We start from the raw sequence: 11233 nt of genomic DNA, 5'->3' as shown, positions 1-11233 counted from the left end.
GCATACTATTCAGAAACAAAAACCAGGGGCTTACAAGGACAGGTGAGTGATTGGTTGTCACAAACCAGGCACAAAGCACTATGGCAACAAACAAGGGTAACTATGAGGACAAACAAGGCACAAAGCAAACAGGAGCTGGAAACAGACAGAAACACTGGGAACAGAACAGAGGCAATAGAAGTTTTTGGGAATGAATGTAGTTCGTTTGAGAACGGAGAAAGACCGTTCCATTAATAGACTCCAGCATCATGGCATCATTACCAATTTTAATGGCCTGGAGTCACACCTCAAGACATTGTGCAAATATTTTATTTCAAGACATCTGTAATGCACTCCAAACCTTCTGTTGCTATTTGAAAAACATAATTTTAGAGCTAAAAACTGTGATTTGAACCATTGATATGCAGTCTAATGCAGTTAGCAATGCAGTCTAATACAATGTTAGGTAGATTGTTCCAGAATTTGTGAACTAAATAGTAAAAGGATCTGCCGCCCGCAGTTGATTTTAATATTCTAGGTATTAAAAACTAACACCATGTTTCCTGATGATATCTCCCAAGGGTAACATGTATAACATGAAGAGTAACGCTCCTAGTACTGAGCCTTGAGGACTGATACCTCTTCATTCACTGCTACGAATTGATGTCGGTCAGATCAGTATGATTTGAGCCATGCTAATGCACTTCCCCTAATGCCAACAAAGTTTTCTAGTCTATTCAAAAGAATGTTGTGGTCAACAGTGTTGGGCAGTAACGCATTACTTAGTAACACATTAATGTAATTTGATTACTTTTTTTTGTAACAGAGTAATTTAACACGTTATAATTTTCAAAATAGTAATTAGAGTATAGTTACAAGCCAAGATCTCTATATGTTAATGCTGCGTTACATTGCTGACAGAATACAGTGTTTTCTAATCTAGAGATTGTAAAAAGGATGTAGCACACGTACTGTCGAGTCAAGTGCCTCTGGATTATAGACCGCGAGACCAGTGGAACTTCTGTGTGAGAAATTGTAATTCATCAGAATAAAATGATTCATGGGATTCCTACAAAATAGAATACCTAAAAATAAAATACCTAAAAAAAAAAAACCTAAAACAAACAAATTGTAATTCATCTATTGCACAAAAGCAACATGAACTAATATAAAATATAAGCGATAAACAGGTGCAAGCCTATGCAGAGTTTCTGTTTAGGCTATAACCGCGCATTTGCAGCGCTTGAGCAATGCAATGCTGAAATTTCGAAGGCTTCACTCAATCCTCTCATTATGGACACGAATTGTGGAACTACTGAAAGAGCAGTAACCACGTCAGCATTGATCAGGGTTGATCCTGGGTTGGACCTAAATAACACTACGGGTGAAGTCCGGTGATCGTCTAAGCCTGATCAAAATGTAGGGCCAATGCGTCAGCATTCTGCCATACCATGCAACGAAGTGGTACGCTTGTCATGTGTCTTATAATGGGATGTTTGTGAAGGTGCTCAATGCTTTAATAACAAATAATTATCGGGAGTGTAATGCTGCACAGATCATACATTTCACTCAGAATCAGTAACTTAACTAGTAATGTTACTAATTACTAATTACTTTTTGAAATAAAGTAATCAGAACAGTAACGTTGATTACTTCTTAAAAAGAAGTAATCAGTAATTTGATTACATTTTCAGAGTAACTTGCCCAACACTGGTGGTTAATAGTGTCGAACGCAGCACTGATATCTTGGACAGAAAAGGGAGATTTGAGATCAATCTGTAATTAACTAGTTATTTGGGGGTAAAGTTGTGATTTTTTAATGAGAGGTTTTAATGACACTGATGAATTAATAATAGTCAGAAGAGGATCTATGACTTCTGGAAGCACCTCTTTTAGGAACTTAAATGGAATAGGGTCTAACATACATGTTGTTGGTTTAGATGATTTAACAAGTTTATACAATTCTTCCTCTCCTATAGTAGAGAATGAGTGGAATTGGTCCTCAGGGGATCTATAATGCACTGATCTGATGTGATACTGTAGCTGACAGATGAAGTGGTTGCCACTGAAGATCTCTAAAGCCCAATCCACTCCTGTTTTCTGGTCCTCCGAAATTGCCGGAGTGCCTTCTGTGAACGAACGCAATCTGTGTGCCCACTCTCTGAAGAATATAGACTACAGTCCCCGAAGCTCGTTCATTAACAGGTAGATGCATTACAATCCACATTACAGTAAGTGGATGATTCGCTGAATTAGTAATCTGTAGTTTGTTTTCATATTTCTGTCTGTAATGATTTGCTCTCAGTCTTATAAAAGTGCTAACAACAAAATAGCCTATCCACAGTCTTAGAATTAGAATGTCTGATCAAATTATTGTACCAGATCAGATCTAATATAATTAACACAAAATTTGCTGTTGTTGGCACACTTCGCAGACAAAAACAAAACAAAAAAACAATGCCTTCACAAAAAAGAAGACAGAGAGAGAAAGAGTGAAGGGAGGCTGCTAAAGGCAGTTCAACATTGCAAACATGAATTCAAAGCTCTAGCAAGCCAGCAGGTACAACTTAGAATATTTAGCAGTTTTTCACACTTTAATTCTTGTAATTAAGTATATTTCCCATTATAATCACTTGTCTTGGTACTAGTAATCTATAACATATTTATAATATTTTATTAAAACCATATTAATAGTAGGCCTATAAATAGTTCAAAAATAACATAAATGATCTAAATTAGTCGTTTATTAGTATATAATATAGATTTATGATGTAAAATATTAAATTAAATCTCTACTTCTTATAGGGGAGAGCAGGGTAAGATTAGCCATATTTACTTATGTGGTCCTCAAGATAAGGGAAAATGACACAGAAATACAATAAAAGTATCTATCCTATCCTAATAAAAGTATTCCTATCATTTTAAATGACCAGAATGTATGACAAAGGGTTCTAAAAAATATGGTTTCTTATTAATAAAGTGTTCCCATGGCTCAATTTGCCCCAGGTTAGGGGTGAGTTGAGCTGAGTCAAGTCAATGAGTAAGACGCACCATCTGACTGAATCTGATTCAAACCCACGAAAAATAATAATTTAAACACTAACTTAATAATTTCCTTTTACAAACAGTCATATTTCTTTTCATAAAGTTACCTTTAACAACATAAAACCAACCAAATGATGTTTAAATTTAATATTTAATTGTTTGCATTTCTGAAACAATATGTTGAACACCAAAGTTGTAACTTTCATAAAAACAGACTAAACAGAGAGTTTGTTGGCCATTAGGGACTACAGGTGGAAAAATATATCTGATTATAATGTGATGAAGAGAAGCATTTTCTGGTTCTTATCAGAGAAGGATTTGGTGCACCTGTACACGCTCCATATCAAATACTCACGTATAGGCTATATGATAAACCATAATATCACTTTAAAATACCAGTTTGATAATTCATAGATTTAACTAAACTAATGCCTTATGTTCGGTAAGTTAAAATGGACTAATATTGCATGATAAGCTGCCATTCTGGAAAAAAAAACTAGCTAATTAATCAGGCTAATATTTTGCTAAATGATACTGAGTTTTATACCTATATATCATAAATATTTTATACCTGGATTTTGCTTTGATGTGCAACAACCATTATCTGTCATGCTAAAATTTTACGCTGACAAGCCAAAAAGAGTTTTTAAAGCCTTCCACTCCTCCTGGTGCTCCCTTTTCACAGTCTGGCAGAAATGATGGTGATCCCAAAATACATGGTCACATGACAGTAAAAGTGTACAGTTGGCAGATACAGGATCAGGAGCAGGCTGAGGTGAGGAGAGCCCACTCTTATCAAAACATCTACAAAAAAGTCTGAAATTATTACAGAGTGTGCTGTCTTCTCTTTTAAACTGTTGTAACAACTGGATAATTTGTATTAACAGCCACCCACCCCCTTATTGCCCCTTTTTCTTATTTGGGCCACTGCCCCTCAAAATATCTGTGCACGGCCCTGGGGACAGGCATCATATAGCACCTGTGTCCAGATGTGTGGAATCTCCACGTGTGGCTCCTGGATGGAGAGCTCTCCCTATGAGCTGCTTGAGTCAGTTGAGCTTCAGATTCGCTCACTTCCTTCTCACACCAGAAGACAAAAGAACACACGCTGGAAAGGTCCAGAGCTCCATAAGATGTATAATGAACATGATTTATTGACTGTGTCATCATTTGAATTGAAAGGTAATTTTGAGAGCAAGCACTGATTCTTGAGACATGGGACAAAAAAAATTGTCCAGCAATTGTAACTGCTAATCGGTTTTAAAAAATACAAATATTTTCAATTGTAAATGTTATGGGAGATTAATAATAAAATGTATTTAACACAATTATCCCCTTCAATTTAATTTTATCATTATTATATCAAATCTATGACACTTATTGTCTTCTCACTACATCTAAAACAGTGTGTCCACAGAAAAGGGTTCAATCATTCATATGCTATAGAATGGATAAAAAAAATTTTAATGATGAAAAAGAGCTTGTTTTCTAAAAGCGCTTAGTTCCTGTGTCACAACCATATGTCAACACCATCTTCCAATTTCTGAAGAAATTATTTGAAATATTTAGATAATTTTATTCTCCTGAAGCAGGTTCTATTAGCATCTAGCATCAACAGAAAAAAAAAAAACGGCTGCTACATGAACTCCATTTGTTTTGTGAAAGAAATGCCAAATTAGTCAACACTGTAAGATTTTCTGTCTGACGCTGGTGACGGCCAGTGATTGAGTTGAATGAGTTGACATTCAGTGTGAAGTCATCATATTTTTTTGGTTTTCAAGACGGTTTAGATTCAGATTTAAATATAAATATTTTTTTTTTTCTATACTATTGTATAAATACGAAATAATTGTACGCTGACAGTTCATATGTGGCTTTGTGGTCTGATTATGGTTGCATCACTTCTAGCAGAGTTAAGGCTGAGGACACATAAACCATATACCGTACATTTGTATTCTTATCATGGTTTCTGATCATTTTTTGATGAATTTGGTTAGATGTTTAAAAATGTTAAATTTATGATCCTGGTGAATGTAAACATGGATAGAGGTAAATTGTTTTATTTATTTTTGCAGATGCACAGCATGACAAACATACTGTTATTCAGATGATGCAAAAATAGATTAGTAGGTATTTCCAAGCTATATCAAAAAATGTAAATAGTGAGTCTTTTATAAAACAGCAACAATATTTCAGCCAGACGCTATTGAGATAATATTTTAAGCATTCATGTCTATTGTTTAACTACTCCAATAGAAGCAGAATCCACCCACAGACGCTATTGAGATATGAGTTTAAGCCTATAATGCATTCCTTAAAACTCTCAGTGAAGGAAATGCATTCTAAAATGTGTGCTGTGAAAATCTGGAATTTTTGTAGAAATAATAAGAATAATGATGTGGCACTACATAAAACTAAATTACAGAAACCCACGGTCAGTCAGCAGGACACACACACACACACACACACACACACACAAACACACACACACACTGATCTTATTGTCTATATGAGGATTTATTACACATTTATTCTGATGTTATTTCACTGACAGAAGTTCAGCTGCAGTATTAATGTCATGAAGAGAAAACAAGAGACTCTTAAACATCTCACTGTTGCTGATTCATCATGCAGCTCAAAGCATTATGGGTAGAATCTCTCATCAATCTATTCTGATTCATCAACACAGTTTCACTGATGATCCTTCATAAACATAAAACCCCCCCCAGGACAGAGCGTCTGAGTGAATGTGGTCTGGACTGTGTGGATGAGGCTCATTGTGTCAGAGACGCTGTAGAAGGACAGAGTTCCTGCACTGTGATCCACAAAACACTCCTACTTCTACTGCTGATGGACTTCTCACAGGGAGAACAGTCCACTATCTTATTGTGTGTGAATGAGTATCTGGAGGAAGAGCAGAACAAACTCCAGGACTGATCATTAAATCCAAACAAACACTCATAACCCTGTCCCTTCCTGCTGATGCTCTTATATGATACTGATATAAACACAAAACCAGATTCACCAGCACTCCACTCCAGCTCCCAGTAACAGCGTCCACACACACTCTCTCTACACAACACCTGCCACGCATCAAATCTGTCTGGATGATCAGGATACGACTGATCTGTGTCAGTACTAGTAATCACTCTGTTCCTCTCAGACAGACAGAGGTATTTATTCACTGTGTTCAGATCCAGAGTGAGCTGATGGGAATCTGATGGAGATAAAACACATCAGAATCAGGAATTATGAATCTGTTTGATCTCTTTCATGTAGCTGAACTCTTCATGTTCAGTGTATCATCAGGTGTCTCAGTACAGATGAGCAGATATCTGTGCAGATCATCATTTACATCATCAGTTATAAAACTCTTCTTTCACCTTCTACAGGAAGAACATGAACACATTCAGTGAGTTTTTCTGCTGGTTTTCTTACTGACTTACATTGTAGGAAGTCCTTTCTGGTCCAGAGAACAATGTTGGTGAATGCAACTGTGAAAATCAACAGACATGAACAGTGTGATTCTCATGATCCTGCATCTATTCCTAAGACATTTCTAATATGATGTTCTCCATGATATGAGATGATGATGGACTTGTTTCTGATAGCAGATGAATCTCCAGCACTTTACCCTCTGTCTGAGATCTTCTTCAGCTCCTCTTTGCAGAAATCCTCCAGTTTGTCTCTCAGCTGATGGACAAATTCTCTCAGAGCATCAGAAGAGAAGAAGAGAACTGAAGAGATCATCCATTTCCGTCTGTAGATTCAGGAGGTGCTGCTGAGAGAGACTGGAAACTCTACAGAAAACAGGGGGAAACACTTTACATTACAGACGCCATTTACAGTGAAAGTAAACAGAATTTACAGTGTAATTTTTTGTAATTACAGTGTACCTATAGAGTACCTCGGTGTAGGTATCAGTGAATAATATGCAAAGTTTGAGAAATAACAGGGTTACAACATGGAAAATTACAAATGATTTATACTGAAAGTATTTTGAAACTAAGGGATACCTATTCTAAAATTACGTGGTATGTATGCCCAATATAATAATAATAATACATTTTATTTATGGGCGCTTTACATGACACTCAAGGTGACATTACATGCAAATAAAAAACACACATAAAACAGTTACAATAAAAACCAAACCCACTTCAAAGTAAAAAGAATAAGATAAAATTACCAGCGGTATGCCTGTCTAAAAAGATGCGTCTTTAAATAAGATTTGGAAAATGGGAAGATATTCACTGTTTCGAATATCTTGTGGAAGTAAATTCTACAGAAAAGGAGCAGCGTAGCTAAAGGCTTGAGAACCCATGAAAACCAGGGTCCGTATTCACAAAACCTTTTATCTTATTATTAAGAGTTCTCCTAAATAGCAGTAAAAGATTTTAGCTAAGAGTTTTATCTTAAAACCTATTCACAAAGCTGCTGAGACAAACTTGTACTGAGGAACAGAGAGAAGTCTTCAGCTCAGAGTAAGGGGGCGGGGCTAAGCTCATTGCTATGGATGATGTCATCATGCTCATTAACTATGCACACAGTGATTAGCTGATAGTCTCTGTCAGAGATTAATTTATAGAATTATTGTAGAGCGCAATATTATGTTGCCATATTCAAATAAAGATTTAAATGTAACACTTTATAATAACTTTCATTAAAAATCTTTAACAAACATTATGTAATGCTTAACAGATCATTAGCTCATATATATTCATATATCTAGAAATATGAAATAATGTGCTTGTTAATGTTTGCTGATAAATGTATTAAACATTACCTAATAATTAACATTTCATGTAATTTAAAATGCTTACAAATGTCATTAAACCCTCTAATTCATATGATCATGTGCATCTTGAAAATCTACAAATTGATTTTAACTGATGTTATGCAATTTTTAAAATTTTGTGTTAATGCACAACACTTCTGCTGTTATTGAGGTGTGATACAGGTTGGTTAGGGACAGGTTTGGTGATACGGGTTGGTTAGGGACAGGTTTAGTGATACGGGTAGATTTAAGGTCTAGTAAATTTAACAAGTGTACAGGGGTCAATTTGATTACTATATGGGAACACAGTTCAATCTGTTTATATTGCATTGTTTTGATAAATGAAGTATTTTCTTGAAAATTTGTGGAGTCTAACAAAAATCAACTTTATCAAGTTTGAAGATCATCTGATCCAATTTTGATGAATGTTACTCAGAATCTGCACTATTGAGTTCACTGATTTCACCATTATGTAATAAATCAGAAGGAAAAATGAGGAAAAAAGCTGAAATGTTAGTGAAGTTTTGAACTGTTGGTGGCGCTAGTGGTGTTTAGCAGCTAAATACATCTTCCAGAAGAAAGAGATGAGAGAAATGATTCCTAAGAGATTCCCAGAGCTGAAAGCCATTTGTAAGCGGCGTCACTTTCAGAAGAAGATGATCAGATGAGAGTCTGACTGATGATTATATAATAAAAAACACTCATGAACTGTTTCTCTGTGAGTCTCTGTCACAGCAGGATCTGCTCAAGTCCACTCTGACCCTGTTCTTCTAGATCTGTGTAACCTGCAGAAACTGGATGTGGATCCTGTGTGTGTGAAAGCTGCTCCAGCTCAGCGTCTCTCCTCCTCAGATCATTGATCTCCTGTTCCCAGTCGCTCCAGTCGTTCTTCAGCTCGACTCACTGCAGTCTTTTCCTGATCTCTGATCAGTCGTATCAGGCTCAGAGCGGCTTCTCTCAATGGAGCGGAGATGAGCTCAGTAAAGATCCTCTCACTGTCCTCCACTGCTGTCTGTGCAGAGCGCTGTTTAGGACACACAGTGATTCAGCTTCAGTGAGTCTGAACTGAGACGGAGACAAACTTCTCTTCTTCTCCAGACTCACCTTATGAGACTCCACAGTCTCTCTCAGCTGCTGGAGATCTTTCTCTCTCTGCTGGATTCTCTGCTGGAGCGTCTTCTGCGTCTTCTTCAGCTGCTTCTGCAGGACAAACAGATGAGAGTGAATCTCACAGAAAACTACTGCCACTAAATCATCATGAACAGATGAATCCAGGAAAAGTGGAGCTGATAAACAATGACTGTAGGTTCAAACTCCAGAAGTGATGATCTGTTACAATCATCTTACGTGAATCAACATGAACATTAAGGCACATTTCACAGCGCAATTCCAAGCATTAGAAAAGTGAAACTAACACAGGCGTAGAGTCATGGTCCTGCCATCATGTCCTGACTTTTCTCTAGTCTAGAGGCAGGATCATGACAGACCCGTGTTTTGTGTACAAGCACATGGCCTTGTCTTTGGGCCATGTGCTTGTGTTGTCTCGTTCCCTTGCCCCGCCCCCCCACTTGTTATCCTAGTCTTGTCGTGATTGTCCTATCTGTGCCACCTGTCGTGTTTTTGATTAGTTCCCCTATTTAGATCTCCTAGTGTGCTCTGTCTTTTTGTCGGTTCATTGTGATTGTTTTTTTGTGTTTCCTCAAAACTGTTCCCTCATATATGTTGCTACCTGTCAGCCTCGTGAGTTTATCCTTGTCATCCCTGAAGAAGTCTTTGTAATACCGTGAGTGTTTGTTGTTTATAGTTAGTGTTTAGTGTCTTTATCTGGTCAGCCCTGTCTTGTTTGGTTATTTAGTCCTTACCCTAGCTATTGTTTTCCCCCTCGTGGGTTTTTGTTTTCCCCTTTTGTCATCAATAAACCCTTTGTGTTGAGAATCCTGTCTGCACTTGAGTTCCTCCCTTACCAACCCATAACACGTAGAGCTTCACACTGACAGTGTTTCTTCTGTGTAGTATAGTTTGCTTTATGCCTGACAGATGTTTATTTTGTCAAAGAAAGGGTGAATAGTTCATTTCATTATTTTACGTTGCTTAAGGTCTTTTTTTATTTTTAAGAAAGTGTTGATAAAGGTTTACGGTGCATTTTCAGGAAAAAGTGAAACTCTTCTTGCAGCTGCTGTTCATTTCTGCTGTCGTGTGTGGTGTGAATGCTGTGAGCTGTTAATATGGTGCAGATATAAACACATGTGAAACAAATGTCCAATATTTCATCCGTGTCTAGTGTTAAATACCTGTTTCTCTGTCCTCTGGTCTACAGCTAGTACAATGTCATGGTTTTTATGTTCAATAATCGTACACAGCATACATATACACTTCTGGTCAGTGCGACAGAAAACATCAAGGATCTTATGTTTCTGGCAGATCATCTCCTGCAGTCGTCCAGTGGCTTCAGTCACTTTGTGTGGTTTTCCTGAGCGAAACTCCTCATGTCGCTCAAAATGAGTTTGACAGTAAGACTCCAGACACACCAGACAGGACTTGACGGCTTTACTTTTTCTTCCAGTACAGACGTCACACTGCACATCTCCAGCTCCAGCGTCACAGTCAGCAGAGAGGCTGGTCCTTCTTCAGTTTCTCCACCACTTTCAGCCAGCATGGTGTTTCTAGCTAAAGCAGGTCTTGGACTGAAGGGCCTGTCTCTGCACTGAGGGCAGCTGTAGACTCTCTGCTGATCCTCCTGATCCCAGCAGTCTGTAATACAGCTCTTACAGTAACTGTGTCCACAGGGAATGGCCACTGGATCCTTCAGGAGATCCAGACACACTGAACACATGAACTCCTTCTGATCCACTGAAATTCTGGCTTCTGCCATTTTACTGCACGAACACAGAGACACAACACACAACAGCTCAACTACACTTCAGTTTCTCTTTCCCTGAACTCATGTGATTCTGTTTCCTGGTTCTGTGTTTGAGTCACGTGTGTAAAACAGATGTGTCTGTGAGTCTGTAAAAGCAGGTTTTCTCATTCCTGCTTGAGTTTAGTTTTAAAAGTTTTCAAGAAGGTTCAATTTGATTGACCTGGTGTTGCGTTTGCCGTGTGCGTGGACAAAACTTGCCAGTTTAATAGAAAGTCTAGCTTAAACAAGGCTGCGGTTTGTGAAAATAATACCCACTTTTGTGTGTGGACAGGGTCGCCTAAAAAATCGGTTAGCTATGGTGGAAACAAACAAGGTTAACTAAACGTGGATGGGCAGTAGCTACAAGTACTGACGCTACTAAGCTTAACTACATTTCTCAGTAGCGTGGTGTGGTAGCGTCGCTGTTTTCTCTGAATCGAATAGAATAGCTTTTCAGTAAGCGAAACTCAAACTTTTTTTTTTGATCAAGCAGCGCGGTAGCGTCAACAACAGCTACATTTTTCAAAGCATTC

At 37.6% G+C, this 11233-nt stretch overlaps 1 pseudogene; it reads right to left on the bottom strand.

Annotated features, from left to right (window-relative positions):
* Positions 1-8902: 8902 nt before the first annotated feature.
* Positions 8903-10754, bottom strand: LOC122136353 (annotated as a pseudogene).
* Positions 10755-11233: the final 479 nt, after the last annotated feature.

This window comes from Cyprinus carpio, chromosome B2, assembly GCF_018340385.1.
Source record: "Cyprinus carpio isolate SPL01 chromosome B2, ASM1834038v1, whole genome shotgun sequence".
Classification (NCBI taxonomy): Eukaryota; Metazoa; Chordata; class Actinopteri; order Cypriniformes; family Cyprinidae; genus Cyprinus; species Cyprinus carpio.
Note: the sequence above shows the minus strand (reverse complement) of the source record. Positions and strands in the feature narration are given on the sequence as shown.